General features: G+C 37.2%; 1 protein-coding gene across 9 annotated transcripts in view; it reads left to right on the top strand.

Annotated features, from left to right (window-relative positions):
- Window positions 1-21,865, top strand: part of LOC129434222 (trinucleotide repeat-containing gene 6A protein) — a 65,966-nt gene that overhangs the window by 13,069 nt on the left and 31,032 nt on the right. For 3 of the 9 annotated variants that reach the window (XM_073857181.1, XM_073857187.1, XM_073857180.1), the window contains exons 1-2: window positions 19,989-20,182; window positions 21,797-21,845. The exons of 1 other annotated variant lie outside the window; for it this stretch is intronic. The gene's annotated coding sequence lies outside the window, so the exon portion shown is untranslated. Of the gene's footprint in view, window positions 1-19,988; window positions 20,183-21,796; window positions 21,858-21,865 lie in introns of those variants that run through there. 5 more of the 9 variants (XM_073857188.1, XM_073857186.1, XM_073857184.1 and 2 more) reach the window with 3 other exon arrangements.

The following is a 21,865-nucleotide window of genomic DNA, read 5'->3' as shown; positions in this document are numbered from 1 at the left end:
ATGGCTGTAATCTGTTACCACAAAAGTACTTGATCTGTTTAAAATGAATTCATTGGCATATGTCTGCTATGTATTAAATAAAAAATTTAAAATTTTAATTAAAATTTGTTTAATTCCGTTATTCATATTTTGTATTTTTGATCTGAACGCACAGTCAGAAAACCGAAAAACAAGTCGTTATTTGTTTTATCATTTTTGTTTTTTTAATTTGAAAAATCAATTGAACGAACGATACATGGATTCATTTTATTAATGCTCACGCAATAATAGTAACAATAGTAAAGAAAAATTAAATGTAAAGTTCAATTTTAATTTTACGTTCACTTTTATTTATTGGTTTTCATTTTCAACCACGCATGGTTACAAGATTGTATTGAAAATGGAATGTCAAATCATAAATTGTTTTTTATTTTCAAATTTGTCAGGAATGATGCTGTATCATACCGAGACCCTAAGGTGACATTGGAGTAAAAAAAATCTAAAGTTTAGTTTCATGTGCTAACGTGAAACTTTCATGTGCTCACGTGAAATTTTAATGTGCTCACGCGAAACTTTCATGTGCTCACGTGAAACTTTCATGTGCTCATGTGAAACTTTCATGTGCTCACGCAAAACCTTCATGTGCAGATTTTTTTTTTAAAATTTAGTTTCACGTGAGCACGCGATAGTTTCACGCAAGCACGCGAAACTAAACTTTAAAAAAATTCTGCACATGAAGGTTTTGTGTGAACACATGAAAGTTTCACGTGAGCACATGAAACTAAACTTTATTTAATTTTTGCTCCATGTCACCTTAGGGGCTCGGTAGTATCACTTTGAAAATTAATTAATTTCATTTAATATTAAAAATTTTATTTTAGCATTTAATTTTCAAATTTGGGACATATTTTGTGATTTTGTTAATTAAAAATTGGCTGAAAATACCTTCCATAGGCCTTACTCAGTCAGTATTAAAGTTATCAAGGATATATTTTCGATGATTTTATCTAGAAGGGTTTTCATAGAATTAGTCCCAACTGCTTCAGAAGCTGTTTAGTTTTGTTAGCCCATTTTACCATGGTGAGCTGATTTTGTAATGTGTTGAGAGTGGTTTATTGTCTCTCAGCTTTTCAAATCTTTTGGCTTAAAAGCACATTGACAGTGTGAGCAATCTGAGAACTGTAATTTATGTGTCAGACTTCTGCCTAGCAAACCCATGTGCTATTTTTAACGATGCTGAGCAGGTGAAAAGCAATGGTTGGTGCTAATTTAATTATCACCAGTGTAGACAGTTAAAACAGTGGATCACAGCCCTGAAGTGCTTTTTGATTAATTGTCTCTTATGGTGTTCTGGGCATCAGACACAGCTCAGCCTCACCCTGTGAATTAACATCTCAAAGGGACAGAAAGGCTGGTGACATCCCATTGTGAGGGAAATGACTGCATTTCTACAGACCAGCTCTTTTAACTTTGGCTTCTCACCAGCTGTCAATAACAATAGAGAATAAGAGCACTGGTTGTCTCCCGAAGCTATGTTTGCGTTAGATTTTATTCAAGCCCAGTTAGATGTATTATTATGTATTGTATTCAGGATGTGTTTGTTGCCTTGGTTTGCTGTTGAATTCATCATTCAGAATCACCATATAAAGCTATATGACCCTGCTTGTAAACTCTTCACCTGTTAACTTTTGAAGAGCTGGTAGCTGGTCTGAGCTGATATTTGGTTGATAGACCATCTTGGACAAGCAATAAATCAAATATATCAGGTAGTCAGGTTGTCAAGGGTTATTGTCTACCTTAGACAAAGTAATAATTAATAGCAAATGCTTCAGCAAATCAAGCAGAAGCTAATTAAATATTATAATCTTTTAAGTCTATCATTCATTTAAAATGGCATGGTTAAAAACCAAGTGAGTTTTTGTAAGGAGGCATGTCATTTACCCATGTCCTATTTTAAGCTTTCTGCAGATCTTTTGTTCTGACTTATCTCTGCTGTAACTGGGTGGTGTGAGTTTGGCATTGTCTTTCTGTTTATCCAGACCTCACATCATTCATAAACAATTCAGGGCACATTATGGTCATCTGCAGGGCATTAGAGTGATTCAGCGCCCAGCTGTGTCCAGGTTTGCCTTTTCCTTTTAATCTTGGGCTTGGTGAACAAGTTCAACTGGAAACATATCGTCAAAATAACGTCCAGCTCTGGATAAATCTAATTGCTCTACAGTTCAAATTACTGCCAAGTGGCCTCTTGGGAGGTCCAGACTGTATGATGTGATTGAGCCCCCCTACAAAAATCCCTGACACCTGATAGAGATCCCATGCTGGGGGAAAGGGTCACTGCTCCAGCCTTTGTGTTTTAGGCAGTTTCATCTGGTATTAAGATCCATCTAGGTTCATCCAGTCACCATTTACATCTGGTTTTGATATGCTTCTTCTCATATGGGCCTCCAGTGACTGGGTTTAACATATTTTACCATTTTTAAGTCTGTTCTGCAGAACTTAGCAGATTTTTTGTAGGTTCCATCTAAATATATTTCCATATAATAGTCTTAAGAGTATAGTATTTTTTTAAAGTGATATTTTACTCTTTCACTTGCATCTTTTGCATACAAAAGACAAAGTTGACAAAATGACCCGTATTCACACGGATCATGCCAGGCCTAGTTGGGGATGATATGCACGCACATGATGGGAAAGTTTATCATTTGCATGTGTTTCAAAGACTTGCAAATGTTAACATTTAAGTAATTTTAAACAATTTAACCACAAAAGGTGCTAAAGTGAGCAGCTTTCTCTACGCACATGTGGTTCAATGTGTCCGGTCCAGCTCCAGTCAGACGTGATCATCCCTATCTCTTCAAAGATCAGAACTCTTGATGTGTTACCTCAATTAACCTACTTAATTCTGTGTCATTAATGTTAATCAAACAACCCAAGACAAAGATAATGTCAAGTAAAAAAGATACACTTCTGTAGCTCTAAATTTGTACAATAATAAGATAGTGTTATTATTTCTGTACCTAATGCTAATTTAAAGGTGCAGTGTGTGATCTTTTGACAGAAATGCAAAATATACACAAATCTATATTATCAGGGTTGTATAAAGACCTTTCATAATGAACCGTTATGTTTTTATTGCCTTAGAATAAGATTAGAATTTTATCTACATACACCGAGGGTCCCCTTACATGGAAGTCGGCATTTTGTGCAGCCATGTTTCTACAGAAGCCCTAAACGGACAAACTTTTTTACTACGTTTTCTCCAACAAAGACATGTTTGACCGGTGGTGGCTACCGTAGCTTCTCTTATGTGTTTCAAAAGCAAGAGGTGAGCACTGAGCAGTGGACTGAGCCGTTGGTTGCAATTTGCAACCTCACCACTAGATGCCACTAAAATTTACACACTGCACCTTTAAGACTTTGCTTAATGTGCAACTTTGTTCTTTTTTTTAAATGTTTGTAATTTCTTTATTTGTTATTAGATTTTTCCCACCCCTTTTTTTGCTAATCCGAAAAATGACCCGATCCTTGCTTCAACAACCATAATGTGATCCGAACTGTGAGTTTTGTGATCCGTCACACCCCTTATAGCTGTGTTATTTTTAAAAACGTGCACTTTAAAACTCGTTTTCAAATGTTTGCATTTTTAGGCCGCCTAACCGCTGTTGTTGTGTATGAATGGTAAAAACGAATAAAACAGGAAGATTATTTTTTTCAGAAATGTCCATCCTTTTTTCATAACCCTTGCCCCGCTTCTTCTTTCCGCTTAGTCTGATTACATCAGACAATTCATTGCAGAGCTCATATCTAGAGCTTCATCTAACAACACATAATTAGCACTAGCAGTGGCCTCCCTTCATTGTCTGGGCAGCGTATGTGCACCCCACAGCGAGGATGGATTTGATGAATATGTGCCAAATTAAAATCCCACTGAGGAGTCAGTCCTGTTTGTTTTCATTTTTTTTAATCCAAACTCAGACCTCTGAACACAATGCTTATTGCTTCGGCCAGCTCATAGCAATGGGGTGGCAGCTAAATTAGAGAAGCGTAATAAGGGTTTAGTAATAGAGCCGATGTCCAGTCACACCCAACATTATCTCCACTGTGCTTGCAAATATAAGTGATTAAAATGTGTACAGGTGAGCACAAGGATTCAGTATCTAAATGTTTTAAACAAATAAATTACATAAAATAAATAAGAAATAGATATTCTGCACTATTTCTAGGACCGTAATTTAATGTTTATCAAATTAATTGCTTTATACAACGTTCTCATCTACAAATCTTTTTTAATTATACATTTTAATTATAAATATTTTTAAATACTAAAAAGCATTTCACTTTAGCATTTCTATTTAAACAATTAATTGCATTTTTACTTATGGAATTTAAGTTTAAAAAAGTATTATTTCGCATAGTCTAGATTAACATTTTATTGCTAGTTGTATATTTATGTAACTGTATATGTGACAAATAAAATTAAATTCAATTTATTTATATAACGCTTTTCACAATTGTTTAATTGTTTCAAAGCAGCTTTACATTAATAAATGCAGCAAAAAACACATAAATATCAGTGGACAACATAAGAATCAGAGTACAGCGGCTAAGATTAAACTGTACTAGCGTAGTAATAATGTAACATAGACGAGAGTGCTAAATGAAGCCAATGTCAGCTGACTCCCTAGGGATTGAAAAAACCTCATAGGAGAAAAAACCTTCCCGCATTTTTAGTCAGGAAAAAAAAGTCCTGGGAAGGAAAAAAAACCTTGAGAGAGAGCCAGGCATAGCTGATTCTATAGACGGTTTCATCGGACGCATGTGATACACGTCTGGATCCGAACCTTACTTCCGGTTTCATTTTTTTAATTGTCTGACTAGTTGCTAAACTGATCTCTTGAACAAATGCCTCGTCGAAAATAACAAATGTTTTGGTTTCCTAGGTAATCTACGTGTTGTTTTTTTGCTTGTTATATAAATAAACTACGTTTAAAGAACTTTGTTGTTATTTATTCTTAGCAGAGTTTACCGGAAGTTACATGCAGACCGCGACAGCCGCTTGTTTATGTTGCTGAAACGGTCTATAGACGGTTGCAGCAATAACAACATAAACAAGCAGCTTTCGTGGAAAACACCTAACTTCCGGAAACTCTGCTAAGAATAAATAACAACAAAGTTCTTTAAACGTAGTTTATTTATATAACAAGCAAAAAAACAACACATAGATTACCTAGGAAACCAAAACATTTGTTATTTTCAAAGAGGTATTTGTTCAAGAGTTCAGTTTACCAAGTAGTCAGACCATTAAACAAACAGAAACTGTAAGTAAAGTTCTGACCAGAACGTCCGATGAAACATTTATAGAGGATATACTATATAATAGATATTATTTTATCATTAAATTACTACATTTATAAAATCATAAAATATTTAATTTAGTTTTGCAGTGCACGATCAATTATTGATTGATACCAAACTTAGTTTTGTTTGGCAGGTGTAAAGTTTATAACAACCAGACACATTCACACTTTGCAGAGTTGCATTTTGTATACAAGTGGTTCTCAAACTTTTAAGGCATGCACCACCCCTGTGTACGGTCCATCCCTTCATGTCCCCCCAAAGAAAATGTATTACATAAAACATTCTAACACTTAAAATTTTAATGAAAAAAAAAATTACACAGAATGTGTGATAAATTCATGTATTTAATAAAATGTCCTTAAACTGGGCCCCCCTGGCACAATCTTGCACGGCCCCCAGTTTGAAAACCACTGTTGTAAACCCTTCTATCCTTTTGCTATACATTTCATGTATAGCAAAGTATTTGGTCTCTTCATAATAAGCTCTCTCATCTGTAGAAATGGTGGACATGACTAAGTGTAAATACCCCCAGAGATATTGGAGAGGAAAATCAAACAAACTGCAGCAGACGCAAGATGCTGTTTCATTCTCACAACCTTATTTACTGAAAAGCAGAGCTAGAGATAATGAATTCCCATTCCCCTCTTGAATGTGCTGTGTATATTATTCTCTACAGGCTATTATGACCCCCCTCTTCCTAAAAAAATGAAGAGGAGAAAGAGGAGGGGGATGTTTATGGAGGAGTAATTATGTAACAATTTGCTTCCATTCATTCAACTGCAAGACATTCCCATTCATTTATAATTAACAACAATACATTGCCTCTCTAATTGCCTTAGCAGTTTAGCAAATCCCTATTGAACAAATTGAAGCTGTTATAGCTGGCCGACTTCTCTTGTTTTGGCCACCTGGTCTTACATCCATCTCAAATTCTCTGATGAAAAGTGGATCCAGATATGAGAGGGTTCTAAACTTCACTTTAATTGTAATGTAAACGCTAATGTGTCCTAAACGCTAAACTTAACCTTATCAACCCGTATTTAGTGTATTGCTGCTCGGTCAGGCAAAAAGCATTTCAGGCATTTGTAAACATTTCAAAACGTGTGTTTGATGTGCATGCTTGCATTACAAGCTGACAGGTGTACTGATGTCAGTGTTTGTTTGGTTTTGGCTGTTTGATCAAATATATGATGCCCAGAAAATGTTTTTTTCTCTGATCTGATTTTGTTTTGACTGTTTTAGCAGTTGCGTTTGCTGCTAAAGCCTGCATGTTTGTGAAAGCATTTCAGGTGTTTAGTACCTTTCATAATGCCTAAACCAGCCAAGTAGTAAAAACTGAAATCTGATATCCAGAGCACGATAATTTGTAAGACATTAGATAGTGTCCTCGCAAGTCGATTTAGTGACTGCATTATTTAAACCCTGCTAGTGCCAGGAAATTAACTGGGAATCATTTTGAGTCGGTACGCATGGTCAAGACAGGTAGGTGTGTAACCTTATCCCTCCCATTAATAAATAATTTTCCCTGTACGGCCTTATCACTGCTCAGTATGTCAATGCTCTAGAGAAAACATTGAGTGGAAATATCCCCCTTCTGTTTGACCTGGGAGCTTTAGAGGTCTGAAAAGGAATCCAATGCTGTTTTTCCACTATGGGTTAAAAACCTTTGTGTCTGAGGTTCATCTCGGATGGACAGTGTTTTCACAGTAACAGACTTTTCCAAAACAATAGCCCTGCACAAAAACACAACCCTCAACTGATAAAAAGTAATGGTTTACATGTTTTGAAAAATGTTGTTCTCTTCATAGCAGAGCATCCCCGGGTGAAAAAAAAAGTACACTTTCAGAATGTACTCAAGGTGCTTTATTTTCATGCACTAGTTTTGTAAAAAAAATATTTTTCAGAACAACAAGTGTACTTATCTGTGCTATTTATATGAACTGCCATGAATATGAACTGTGCTTTTAACATACTATATTTGTGTTAAAAATACAGTTACCACTTGTAGTAAACTGTAACTCATGTGTCATACAAAGATATATATATAAAGAGTTTGGTTCCAAAACGCAATAAATCCATTTTGACAAATTTTGGTAAAAACGTGTTTTCTATACCAAGAAAGTGACAATATGAAAACAACTATTTTCTGTTACAAACTTTCACATAGCATCTTTAGGTTATAAAAACATAAAAAATTCAAATCATAAGTTGATTTTCAAAGATTTATTATAAAAACGGATTATTTTTTCCACAAAATGCAATAAATCCATGACAAGTTTTTATTCAAAATGCTATAAATCTATTGAATCAATAGCCTATATAAATGTGCATTCATCTTTGCCATGTTATATTCATTTAGTTGACTAGTTGTACACACTAATTAAAAATATAAACATTAATGTTATTAATCAAAACACTTACTTTGTCATATTAAGAACACTGTCATTGCGGTTACTTGACATCTTCGCTTAACGTCTTTCACAGCGATCAGCTGTAAAATGTTTTTGGTCCTGCTCGATTTTCGTTGACTTTGAGTAAAATTATGGATAGTTTTTCATAAGATCCTCTGGGGTCAATGTGTTAGCATGAGAAGCTTGATGCTGTCGGGAGAACAAGCACCCGTCTCCCGAGTGCCTCTCAGGGAAATTATTAGATGTTGATGGCTTACGTTTCTTTCCCATCACAGAAAACCATCACAGGTTTATCAATGCAAGTAAAGTATTATTTTGTTTTGTTTGTTGATCACAAAGTACAAAGTATATGAGGAAAACTAGGACTCCATGTACTCAGCGCGCCGCCATGTTTGTTTACATTGCGTGAATGGTGCGCTGTGGGATATATTGCGTTCTGTAAAAAAGGGGGAGTGGCGTTTATCGCATTTTGGGAAAAAAGGGAGAAAAGATGACAGAATAACACGGCGGATATTGGATTTTGCGTAAAATTAAGAATTTACTTTTAACTACTGACCTGATATAATGCTGATTTTGGCAGTAACTCGTTTTTTTCAAAAATGGCGTTTATCGCGTTTTGGAACCAAACTCTTCATATATATATATATATATATATATATATATATATATATATATATATATATATATATATATATATATATATATATATATATATATATATATATATATATATATATATATATATATATAAGATATATAAACAAAGATATTAGTATTTTACATACAAACTTAGTGTGTGAAAATAGAGCACTTAAAGGAAAACACCACAGTTTTTCAATATTTTACTATGTTCTTACCTCAACTTAGACAAATTAATACATACCTATCTTTTTTCAATGCATGCACTTTTAATCTTTGTACAGCGTAGGGTGGCCATTCGTGCCAGTTCTGCCGGACACGTCCCGAACATGTTTTCGGGTTCGTTCTCCAGAAGTCGCGTTGGTCGACCGCATACGTCATCAAGGTTTAATATTTCGGGTTTAATTTTAGAAAAGCAACCGTTACATTTCAAGGTAAGAATGAAACTACAATGATTGTATGTCTTAAAAGAAATAAATCTTAATTTTCTAATGTATTTTTACTGAAATGTGAGAACCTCGATGACGTATGCGGTCGAGCAACGCGACTTCCGGAGAACGAACCCGAAAACATGTTCGGGCGTGTCCGGCGGAACTGGTCACGAATGGCTACCCTAGTACAGCGCCTTGTGAATGTGTTAGAATTTAGCCTAGCCATTCATTCCTTAGGATCCAAACAGGGATGAACTTAGAAGCAACCAAACACTTCCATGTTTCCCCTATTTAAAGATTGTTAATGAGGGGTTACACGAGTAAGTATGGTGGCACAAAATAAAACTTTTGTTTGGATCCTAAGGAATGAATAGGGCTAGGCTAAATGCTAACACATTCAAGAATTGCTGTACAAAGATTTAAAGTGCATGCATTGAAAAAAGATTGTATGTATTAATTCATCTAAGTTGAGGTAAAAACATAGTTTCACGAGTTCGCATTAACATGTAATCGATAAGGAATGAGATAAAGCATATTTGGCATCACGGAACAGAGGTGAGGGACTGCCATTTATAGGCACCTCTTTGCACTGATTGGTTGGATCACATGACCATGCTCCTTCCAAACTTAGTTAAATAAACTTCATAAAATGTTGAAAAACGTTGGTGTTTTCCTTTAAGGTATGGAAGATTACTATTTTTACCTGGGTCTTCTAAGGTCTTACCTGCGGGGTAATACCCAGAGCTCAGTATAAACCTTGAGAGGTGTAGATGCTCAATAAAAGTAGGACCTGGAAAATTCAGGACCACCCAGATATCCTTGTGATCTGCTAGAAGTATCATACCATTTGCTCTTGCATTGAAGAGCTTAGCATAATTAGGAAACATCTGTTCTGGTGTGACACCGTTGTATGTCTGCCTGGTCCTTCTGGTTTCTCACAGATTAATTCTGATGCCAGTGCTGTACTCAGACAGAAGTATCAGAGGAGGAAAAAGGCTCAGATCTCTCAAAGCTCTTGATGTTAGCTTGTCTGTAGTCACCCAAAAAAAGATTTAAAAAAGAGCAATTTAAAAAGCTTACATAACATGTATATGTGTCACTTTATGTTTATAGCATACACACTTAAAGAGACAGTCCACTTTTTTTGAAAATGTGCTCATTTTCCAGCTTCTCAAGAGTTAAACATTTCCATTCAGCTGATCTCCGGGTCTGGCGCTGGCACTTTTGGCATAGCTTAGCATTGAATCTGATTAGTCCATTAGCATTGTGTAATAAGTTGTGATTTTCTAGGCAGATATGGCTATGAACTATACTCTCATTCTGGCGTAATAATCAAGGACTTTGCTGCTGTAACATGGCTGCAGGAGGCGCAATGATATTACGCAGCAGCCGAAATTAGTCCCCTTAGTAACGGGGACTATTTTCGGGCATTGTGTAATAAAATGAGCATATTTTCAAAAAAAGTGGAATGTCCCTTTAAAAATAAGAGGTGCTTAAAAGGTTCTAATGCCATAAAAGATTTTTTTTTTTTGGTTCCTCAAAGAACCATGTAGTCAAAGGTTCTTTAAAGCAGTGGTTTTCAAACTGGGGGCCGCGAGATAGTGCCACGGGGGCCCCAGTTTTATGACATTTTATGAAATACATTATCATCAATTCTGTGTAGTTAAACCTAAAAAAATAAGGCTACTTACCAAAAGCACTACTTTTTTTTGTATAATTTAATGGGTTTTTTTTATTAAAATGTTGAGTTTTAGAACAGTTTTTCATCAAAAATTTTCTTTTGGGGGCCGCAAAGGAATGCACCGTACACAAGGGGTCGCACGCTGAAAAAGTTTGGGAACCACTGCTTTAAAGAACCATTTCTTTTATACATTTTTATAATTTGAAGAACTTTTTTTTACCCTAAAGAGCCCTTTGTGAAAGAGAAAGATACTTTAGATGTTAAAGGTCCTTTAAAGCAGTGGTTCTCAAACTTTTTCAGCGTGTGGCTCCCCGGGACATTCATTCGCGGCCCCCCTGAGATCCCCAGCCACAGTTTGAGAACCACTGTTTTAAAAAACAATTTAGACAGAAATAGTTATTTTATGGTATCGTGAAGTACCTTTACTTTTAAGAGTGTATGTACAAAATAATAAAATATTTTACACTGTATGTGATTCAGAATGGGGTCATAGCTGGCATTTTTGTATGGTATGGGTTTTAAACAGATTTGTAGCCAACCCAGAGAGTATTTTGACACAAAGTATCATATCAAAAGCTAGATTTCCTCTAACACTTGATAATAATATTCATTAGATTTACGCATTTGGCAGATGGTTTTATCCAAAGCGACATTTATATCAGTATACGTATTAATTTTTACATCATACAGTGCTTAACAGGTCATTATTCTAAGGTTCGTTCAAATGAAAAAGCATTCATTTCTGGAGAAAACTACGTTTTATATCTGTATATCTGAGGTTTCCATGGACCCCAACCCTGACTGCACAATAGCGTGCATATGTTTTTAGAATAACAGCTGAATAAGGAAAAATGTACACCCATCAATGTCCTGTGCGTGCCACCTATTGTCACCTCACTCTGCAGCAGGCGGCAGCAGCATGCAGATTTGAATAAAACCAATTTGTGCAGGACAATGAATATTTCAATTTCTAACCGACAGCGTTAAAAGGAAATCTGCATGGAAAGCTGATGGTCTCATACCAATTTATTTTTGTAATACCAGTTTGCCTCTGCCTGGGCTCACCCCCCATCTGCAACTCATAGATTGGATCTGTGAGAATTGAATTGAGTTGGTCTGGTGAAATATGATGCATTGCATCGCCTGTCTGCTCTGCTGTTGCCACAGCAACGGGCGTCACATTGGCTGGCCCGACTGCATGCGCGTTCTGCAGTAATGAGCACTTGGCAAGATGCCAGGGCAACATCCAACCGACGTGATCCTTGGAACGAAACAACATTTTCCAGCATTTACAGCTCATAATTCACAGATTCGCTCTGCGTATTTCACCATAAAATTGTGCTCACATCAAGGTCCAGAAGTCTACTCTCCTGCCTCCTTTTGTCTGAAATGATTAGAGTCACCTTGTTTTGTCCTCTTGCCTCACATTGGCAGTAGAATGAAATCATTCAGCAGAGGTTTGCTTTTATGCTCTCTCTCTTTTATTTCCTGTGCTTCATCTAACCCATCTTGAATTATTGTAGATGCATTTAATTAAAAGTAACATGCATATATATGTTACGTGTCTTGATCTAAAAAAGAAAACCAATTGTTTGCATAAATACATGTGATGAATATGAATGAACACAGGTAAGTGCCGCAATGTGCTGGTCATCAATCCAGGGTGCACCCTGTGTAAATGCTAGGATAGGCTCCAGCCCCCCGCGACCCTGCAGAGGACAAGCAGGTTTGGAGAATGGATGGCATACAGCTAACCATGACCGTTTTGGGCTCCTGCTGGAATCCCAGTCATGTTAATGCTAATAAAGCCAATTAGCATGTCAAGAGGTTCCTGTTGTCTTTCTCCTTCCACATCAAACAGAGAAGCCTGACCTGTGGTGAAGGGTCTTTTGTTATACTAAATTTAAACACGGATGGGATTCAGGACCTGGGGCTGTGAGGAGACCCTACCTGACACCTTGCCCAACTTCTGACTCCATTAGGAAATATCCATGCTCTTTCACACATTCTGCATTTGAGAATTAATAGGAAGTACAGCTAAACTCTTTATTAGACATATATACATTTTTGAGGATAGACGACTGGGAAATCTGTGCTTTTGCTGAACAAAAACTCCCTAGCAACTGGTCTATTTTAACAAACTATACACAACAAAGAGATGATTGAAGTATCATTCAGTAGCCCTCAGCCTGTTTACACTTAAACCTGGAGTATAGTTTGTTTTTTCACGCACAGTTGAATGCAAAGTCATAGTTTGACTCATACACGCACACAGATGTACGACGCATGCACATTGCGACAAATACCAATGGCTCTCCTGGTCTTTATTTTACATACTCCTATAAGCACACTCCTGACCCTCGTATACGCATATAAATTGAGCTTTACTTCAGGCTTTAGTATTAACATCTGTCTTGGGTGAACCAAAGTGCCCAGCGTTAAACAAAGGTGCAACTACCTGATACCCCTGGTGTGTAACATTCCCGTAAAATGTGCACGTCTTTGGTATTCCTGATATCAACATCCCACAGGTTATGTGGATGGCACAGGTTGTGTGAAGGATTTAGAGATTAAAATGCGTAAAAACACATTTTCATATTTTTTGCGCTTAAGCAGTAACATACACAACCTGTCCACAGCTGTGACTGGCAATTGTGGTCTCATTTGTTTCCAGGCAGCTATTTGAATTATAAGTGTTTTGATTTGTCAGGTGTATTCAGACAGAAGTGTTCATTTTCTTACTAAGTCTTTATTGTGATCATGTCTGTGATTCAGGATAGATGCGTGGTAATGTAAAACTTTGCTTTTAAAGGGACCAGGCCTCTTCAATGTGAGGTCGGAGTTAATGCAAGACATAGTGTTTTTTCCCTAGAGAAAGTATGATAGATGGTTGGGGAAGACAGGCGGTCTGCTCATTAGAGCTGACGTGAGGGCTGCAGACCACAATGTGAGGAGCCTCGAGAGAGAGAGAGAGAGAGAGAGAGAGGCCTCATTAAGGGCTGAAAGAGCTCCACTCATCTCCCGGGTTATTGGCTCTGTATTCTTCCTTCTCTAAGCCCCAGTGTCAGTTCTCCCAAAGGTGAGGTGTGAAAGGAAGTCATAATGCAGCTTTAAAGATATAACTAGATTTGGCAAAATTCAATGGGTTTGTCTTGCATACAAGTCAAATAAAACAGTAATAATGGCCACACTTATTCCCTCTCCCAACAAATGATGGGTAAAATATTAAAGATCCATCCAGATGTTCACCATCGATTAGCGCACATCAAAAAGTCAATTCAGGTGCTTTAGTAGTGGCCGTGGTTTGAGTGCTGGCTGCGCCAGGAGGTCTTTCTTTGTAGAGTTTGGATTTCCTCCCTGTGTTAGTGTGGGTTTACTCTGGGTTTCCTCCACAGTCCAAAGACATACAAGTTAAGGTAGGAACACACCAAACCGATGCCAACAAAGTACCACAGACTGTGAGGTTCTCTCACATTGCCCACGTGCTGGCTGCGTCTGGTTCCAAAATTGCCTGACACACCAAGCGGATGGCAGCCGAGTAGCACGTTTGTTTTGCGCCTACGTAAAATGAGATAACTTTCCATACCAGCAGGTAGTTGGTGTTCATCACTCAAATAAGAAACCGCTAAAGCGTGTGACTGTAGTGATACAAACGTAAACAAAGCAGCACTCCGTTCCAGTTTCACACAAAACTCTGTAATAAAGTGGCACAGGAATGAGTGTTTTTTTAAGGCAAAACCCAAAAGATAGTTAGCATTTTAGCACTTCTTGTTCCAACGTTCCCAAGTCATGGGTTTTTTTTATAGGGTTTTGGTTAAACATCTTAAATGAGGGTTAACACAAGCAAAACATACTTTCATGTTTTATTCTATGACATACAACACACCAGTAATACCCTCACTCATGACTTTATAAAGCTTTTTTGTTTCTTTAAAAGGGTGGTTGCTAACAAGTTACATAGGACTACAAACGTTGTGGGCGACTTTCCACGTCATCATGGATAAAGATCTCGATAACTACAACATGGACACAGTTCCCAAAACGACTCATCCACAGACTATTTCCTTATCAGGGAACTTGTTTTAAAATGTTTTTAACTTTGAAAGAGTTGTCAGTAGCTTGGTGGTGATGATGTTGAAGTCGAGTTACTGTGCTGTAGTTCGCTTGGAGCCTAAGGTTAGCGTTTTAATTTAAACTCATTTAAACTTTAAAATTCATCAAGTCTTCATCCATCTGTGAGGATTATCTTGTTGGACAAAATGTGTAAGTGTGTTAAACACAAATCTTATTTTTTGTGATGGTACAAAACTGTATGGGGAAAAAGAATGGGCTTTTTGGCAAAGGAACCATTGTCCCGCTAACTTCCGGGTTGGCCTACAAAAATACGTCATCCCTGCGGCAGTCTATATCTTATGAGCCATTAAATATTTTTATAAAATATTTATCTATTTTGAATGAGAGATGCAAAAAATGAGATTAGCATTCTGTGCGACTTTGCCGTTTGCTTGCTTCGTCACTTCCGTTTTTATTCTTGTGCATTGGTTGGCTATTCTAAACAGCCAATCAGAATGATCTGACTCTCAAACAAGTTCCAGCGCCAATTCGAAATAGTGGATGGTGACAGACTTTCATGGACAGTGCTGAACACATCAACAAAATTAAATCAGATGATGCTCAAAACCTGCCCGATCATCAGTTTGGTGTGTACCTAGCTTTAGGTGAATTGCAGATGCTCACTAAATATTTTTGACATTACTATATAGTTGTGTGTAGGTCCTATGTGTAGCCTCGACGGCGTAGCCTACGCATCATTTTTCATATATACTTCTGTGTCGTCATCCGCATTGACATGCAAACACACATGCAGACCGCTAGTAGGCAGTTTCCATGCGTGTAACCCACAGTAGCAGCTCAACAGGTAAGAAAGAAGCAGCTTGGCCAGTAAACCCACAAACGAAGAAGCAGCAGCAGCAGCTTGTTGTATATTATTTGAGAAGACCAGCTGTGATGAAGGTAAGTAAACAGCGACTTTTTTGCAGATCACTCCTCAACTTGGCCCATCTTTGTTCTTACCGTTGCAAGTGAAAATGCCTTAGAAATGTGACACAAATATTTTTGACCTGATGGGAAGGGTTCTAGAATGGACACGTTGTTACATTTTTGGCGAGGTACTCATCAGAACTACGGACAGCCTACGCATAGTTTAACTTACGCACGACTATAAATTACACTATACTGTGGACCTGATTAAAACACAGATTCTCACCATAATTACGACCATAGAACGGCATTTAATATAAAATATAAAAGAATGACAGTGGTGGAGTGATACTGTACATGGTATGCAAATATGCCAGATTGCTTTAGTTTGCTGCACTTTCTATAACCTGTCTCAAAGCTAGCCTGAAATATGAGGAATTGTGCCATGCAAACAACATTTGGCACTAATACAGCATAGTGGCAGAGGGGTGAATTGCTATACAAGTAATGTATGTGCATAGAAAGGGTATTATAAGACTAGAAGGGAACAGCCCAAAATTTCTATATACTGTAGTGCCACTGTCATGGGATAAGCTGATTCAATGCCAATGAATGCTGCAGTATCTTTTGGCGCTTTTCCATTGCAAAGTACCCCACGGTTTGGGTCAGGTCGGGTCTCTACGCTCGCTCACACCAAAACCTCCCAGTGAGAAGGAACAAAGCAGACCACAAGGGTGTCCATCTCTGCTATGGATCTGTTTTGACTCAAGTCAGATTAGAGCAATGAAATTACAATGGGAAAACTGAATCTTTAGGCCTGAAAATTCTTGCCATGAAAGATTTAAGGATTTGATTTGCAGTTTTTAAACTTTATTTGCAGAAGCACATCTACTATTGCTGTATGTATCCTTCCAGTGTGCATTTAGATGATGGTTTAAGTAAACTTTGAGAATTCACAAGCCTGAGCTTAGATGCATGCCTTGCAGACAAATCGCTTTACACAGATAGGTGTGAATTATTGAGATGGAGGGTGGGATAGGCACATGCAAATGAATCTCATTTGGACAAGAGCAGAGTTTTTAAACGGAGCACCATCATTCTAGGTGAAAAGGCCTTTATCTAAAATATATACTGCATGCATACATGAATGACAATAAGATCAGACTTCAGAGCATCATTTGCATCTTTATATTACTTTTACATGAAAAGACTGAACTGTAGGTCTGAAACAGTGAGTTTGTGAAGACACATCAGACACAAATGCAAATGCATGACACTCAAATCGTAGTTTTTCTGTGTTAATCAAATATGTCAGACTTAAGACTATTGTTAGATAGTAAGGAATTATATGAATTAATAGATTACTTAAATATGAAGATGAACATGGTATATATGAACGTGACTATACCATGGAAACCATCTGATACCATCACTGTATCACCACAGTAGAGCGAAAGGTATATGAAATGCCACTGAACTTTTCTTTTTTGTTGCGAGTCAATATATTGGTGATAATTTGACCTATAGCAAAAGAAAATGCCTTGACAGTTTACATAAAATCACACAATAAATGGAGTACAGCAGATATAGTCTCTTCCACTAAAGCACTGATGTGTATTAACTATTACCATTTATAAATGACAGCACGCATGGCTGTGTGAAAATGATAAATGCTTGGCAGAATAGTGGTCTTATAGATAAATCGAGCCCGAAAGCAAAGCAGTGTAGGCTGACCTGAGAACAGTCAGACAGGTAATTGGTTGGATGCAGAGTGTAATTCAGCTTCGACAAATCCCCTTCACAGCTGCCACCCTGTCTGAGAGAGTGACTCTGGGGGATGGGTGAGAGACAGATAGAGATTGAATATAATGATGGGGGTAGTGGAGGAATTGGGAGAGAGCAAATGAAAAATAGTGCCCTTGTTGGTGAGACTGTTAATACATCTGGGGGCCAATGAAAAATGAAGATTGAAGAAAAAAATTGGGAACTGATGGCTGAAAGAAAGGCAAATATAGACAAGCCACAGATTTTGGGAAGTTTTAATTGCCACATCTAATATAGACATACCTCAAAGTTATATTGAATATGTATTGAATGTAAAAAGTTTTGCATATTCATATTGAATTGTCTTTAGATCACTTTGGAATGCAATATTTAGAGTGGTCATCTAAAGGATGCCACGCTATTCAGTGCCAACCGAGGAAGTTTAGAAATAAGACTATGAAAGCCAAAGCCAGCCATGTATTTGTCATGCAAAGCTGTTCCCCTCCTCCTGGTCTGTCTGTCTGAGCACAATGCATCTGCCTGCGTTCCCAGGCTCCCCTTGCTCTCGGTGTCCTGGCGGGGGGAGAGTAGCCCACTGGCCCAGACCAAACTGACCCTTGTCCTACTGCAGCTAACTCGCTCGCATGCAGCTGGCCCCGGACCTCCAGTGATCATCAATATTCATGCCTCATACAAAATTCATTCTCAGTACCACAGGCGCTGAGACCAAAACTGTGGCGTTACATTCTCATTTTAAGACAATTATAAAGGGACAAACTTGTTAAAACGGAAATTTGTCTTGTGTGATAATTCAGTCCTGGTGGCCTATTTTTAGCTTTCTTTTTGAGTATTTTTATACATATTAAAGTGATGAATAATTGATCAGCACTAAAGTATTACTTAATATTAAGTCATGTGTTTGAAGGTACAATAGATTTATTATTCTATGGTTACTTATATGATTTAGCAAAAGCTTCATACAGGCTAAATATTTTTCTCAGTTTCAAGAATGTTAACAGCAGAATTTGTCTATACATTTATGAGTATCTCATTTCTGGACGATGACACTAAAATTGCTAAAAGATGTTATTCTGACATTGTGTAATAATCTGGTGATTTTAATGACATTTACACAGTTAAATAGAGTTGTTTTACAGAGTCACTTCTGTGTGATTCCTGCCTAGTGAGGCAGAATGACCGGCTTTAAAAGGACAACGTAGCTGGGCCGTTTCAACTGTGGGACACTGCTTTGTCCCCAAAGTGAAAACGCTGGCAAATTCCAGACTAAAGGCTGGACTGTATCTGTATTCTTGTAGTATTGTGCACTTTAAGGTTGTCTAGTATATTTGACAGGAATGAAGGCCTATACAGTGTAAACAAACAAGTGGAAACAAATGAGTACGTTTTGACCAGTTGGAACGGTTTTCCCAAAGTATTTGTACCTTAAAGTATCATATTCTTTATAACAGTTTATACTGAAATGAATACACAACTTTATATAAGTATTATTTACCAATGCAGTCTTTAAACATAGATCATAAATGGGCTAGATTCAATAAACAGGCCCTTATATAGACCGTTTCATCGGACGCATGTGTGGTGACGCGATTACACGTCAGGTCGGAACTTCCGGTTTCTGTTTGTTTAATGGTCTGACTAGTTGCTAAAGTGAACTCTTGAACAAATACCTCATCGAAAATAAATGTTTTGGTTTCCTAGGACGTGTTGTTTATTTTGCTTGTTATATAAATAAACTACTTTAAAAGGACTTTGTTGTTATTTATTCTTAGCGGAGTTTACCGGAAGTTACGTGTTTTCCACGAAAGCAGCTTGTTTATGTTGTTACAGCTGAAACCACCTATATAATTTAAGCAAATGGTGGTGTATCTAAAATTAATCAGTTTGTCACTAGCAGGTTTATAATAGCTTTAGTCTGTTTTATCCAGATTTGTTTTGCATGCCCTATTGAAAAATCCAGCTAAAAGACCAGCATAAGATGGTAGCTGGTTTCAGATGGCCCTCCTAGCCTGGCAAAGCTGGTGGGTCAGCTGGTCGTCCAATCTGACCAGCTAAGATCAGCTAAAAAGTGACCAAAACACAGCTAGACCAGCTTGCAATACGAGCTAAAACCAGCCCACCAGCTTATGCTGGTCTTAGCTGGATTTTTCAGTAGAGGGTGGGGTCACTTTTTGCCCCTCCTAATGCCCTTATTTTGATTAGTGTTTATTGTATGACATGTTATTTTTATGATTTATTCTGTATGCTGATGGACAGTTTATATTTGTTGAATATATTATATTAAAATTAGGTTTCCCCTCATTTACATTTTTATAATTTTTCCATTTCCAGTATATGGATTATTTTGTTTTAATATGCACTATATCACAACGAGCTCTACACAATACATTTCATTATAATTTGACTATATCATGTTGGCAAAACATTTTTAACATTAGTGGAATAGTAAAGCCACCATGATGAGTTCTGGTTAGCCATCAGCTTTTTGGCTGCGTTTCAAAACCTAGTAAGTTGCCTAAACAAGACAGCATTACTGTTCCTCAAAGACGCGTCGCGTGTACACTCAACGTGCACATACATAGTATAGCTAGGTAGAAGCGCATATTATAACCAGAAGGCTACATTTCTACGATACCCCAAAAAATACCTCAATGCAGACAGTTGTCGCTAATATTTGAAACACGGCCATTAGAGCGTCCACCATTTTGAAGGTGAGTGTGTTGGGTTGGAGGAAGTGCTACGCGAGAGGCGTCTGAGCTCTTCCTGCTGTTACAGGGATGAATGCATGAATGCGAGAGAAGAAAATGGCGTTTGAGCAGGACAAATGTTTCCCCTCTTCGATTCTGCAAATGTGTTGAATTTCTGTAGCCTTATTATTTGCTTTCATTTCATCTCTACTGCACTTTAAACTACCAGAGGTGAGTTTTGCTGTTCGTTCGTGTTTCATTTGATTTCCGCCGTTTAAGCAGTATAAATATATTGACCAGCTTATCTGCGGTATCTAAGCTGAGCTCAGCACTGGAGATCCAGAATGTTTCTGTATTGCAGTTATTCGCTTTGCTAAGTTATACAATTCTGATATTCGCTGTCTGTGTATGAAGTGTTTTTATCTGTGTGGTAAATTTGTTGCATAATTGCATCGAGGTGACATTGCAGTTGGGTTCGTAAAATGTTACTAAACCACCATGATTTGAAAGTCGAGGATGTACATGCGATTAAATTGGTTTAAATAGTGTAAATGGAGTTTGCATATGCTAAGGACGTGTTTTCTGTTGGTACATTATGGAAAGATGTTGGCTTTATTTGGATGTTGATTCGACGTCCTGTAACTTTCTCAACGTCGACTCATTTTTCTCTCAGATAGTTAGTTAACAGCAGCGGGGTTTGTTTGATTAATATACGAAAAATTACAAATGTGTTCAGTTTGATAATATGAGCAGTAACAAAGTGTTTAATTCGTAAAGTTGTTAAGTGAGATGTTTTACTAGCCAGCTGGTTTGTTAGCACTTTTAGCTCGGCTGCTGAATTGCGCACATCGGGGCAGATGCTTTAATTAAATTAAATTAATATTATTTTATATATAAATAAACTGCAAGTATTCGTTTAACCACATCAAGACCTGAATAATCTTATGCATTAAGCAGCATTACGTGTTTTATTCATTTAGTGTTTCAAAGTACGCAGTCACGGTAGCTAGCACAAGCCCGACCGTAAAATGGTTAAATATTTCTGACTCCCAGAACTGACCAAGCAACAAACACAGATGGCATTAAGTCAGCCTTCCTCTGGTAAAAGTTGTTTTAAAAGATGTTTTCAAGTCGGTGTAATGTTTTAAGGACAGGTCAAGGTTGCTGGTTTGCCCCGTTAGCAGCAGCAGTAGTAGCGGTAGCAGCTGAAGACAGTGGTGGGGGAGGTGTCCCTGCTTTCTGCCTTTACCCCATCTTCATACTGTATTGCTTAAAACAATAACAGATTTTTGCTATTTCTATTAAAATTTTCTATTAAAAGGCTAATAAATACTTTCCAGTTAGGTGTGCTAGATTTATGCATGTTATTTTTGTAGTCACTCTTTTACAAGTAGATGCACGTCCACCCATCTTTTTCTCATTTCTACAGCGTTTAACCATGTGCAAGGTTTAATGAGTTGCTTGTGGTTTTATTTTGTGGGGTAAGGTGTGATAAATGTTTATTGAATAAATAACCCATGTATGTGAAACATGAATGACTTGTGTATGTACCTTTTTCTCCAGTAATGAAAGTGAAATCTAAAATGACAAACAGATTTATATCTGCTTTGTGTGCTGAGATTTTATGCGACTTGCACAGTTGGATCCATAAAATACATAAACTTGATGTAGAAAATGAAATGCATTAAACAAGAAAGAATTGTGTGCTTTTTGTATTTACCTCTTTGGGGCCATATATATTTGCCACATCTATGAGTACAGAAAAAATTTGTCAGTATCCGTTAACATAGTTGATAATGTATTTAGCTTTTTTTTACAGTTGTCCTATGTTTTTTTCCATTTTAGAGAATTGGATGCTATTGTCACCAAAGACATTTGAAGAGAAGCAACACAGGTCAGTAAACATGTGTGTTA

This window comes from Misgurnus anguillicaudatus, chromosome 19 (assembly GCF_027580225.2).
Source record: "Misgurnus anguillicaudatus chromosome 19, ASM2758022v2, whole genome shotgun sequence".
In the NCBI taxonomy this organism is placed as follows: Eukaryota; Metazoa; Chordata; class Actinopteri; order Cypriniformes; family Cobitidae; genus Misgurnus; species Misgurnus anguillicaudatus.
This window is presented reverse-complemented; position numbering and strand designations above follow the sequence as displayed.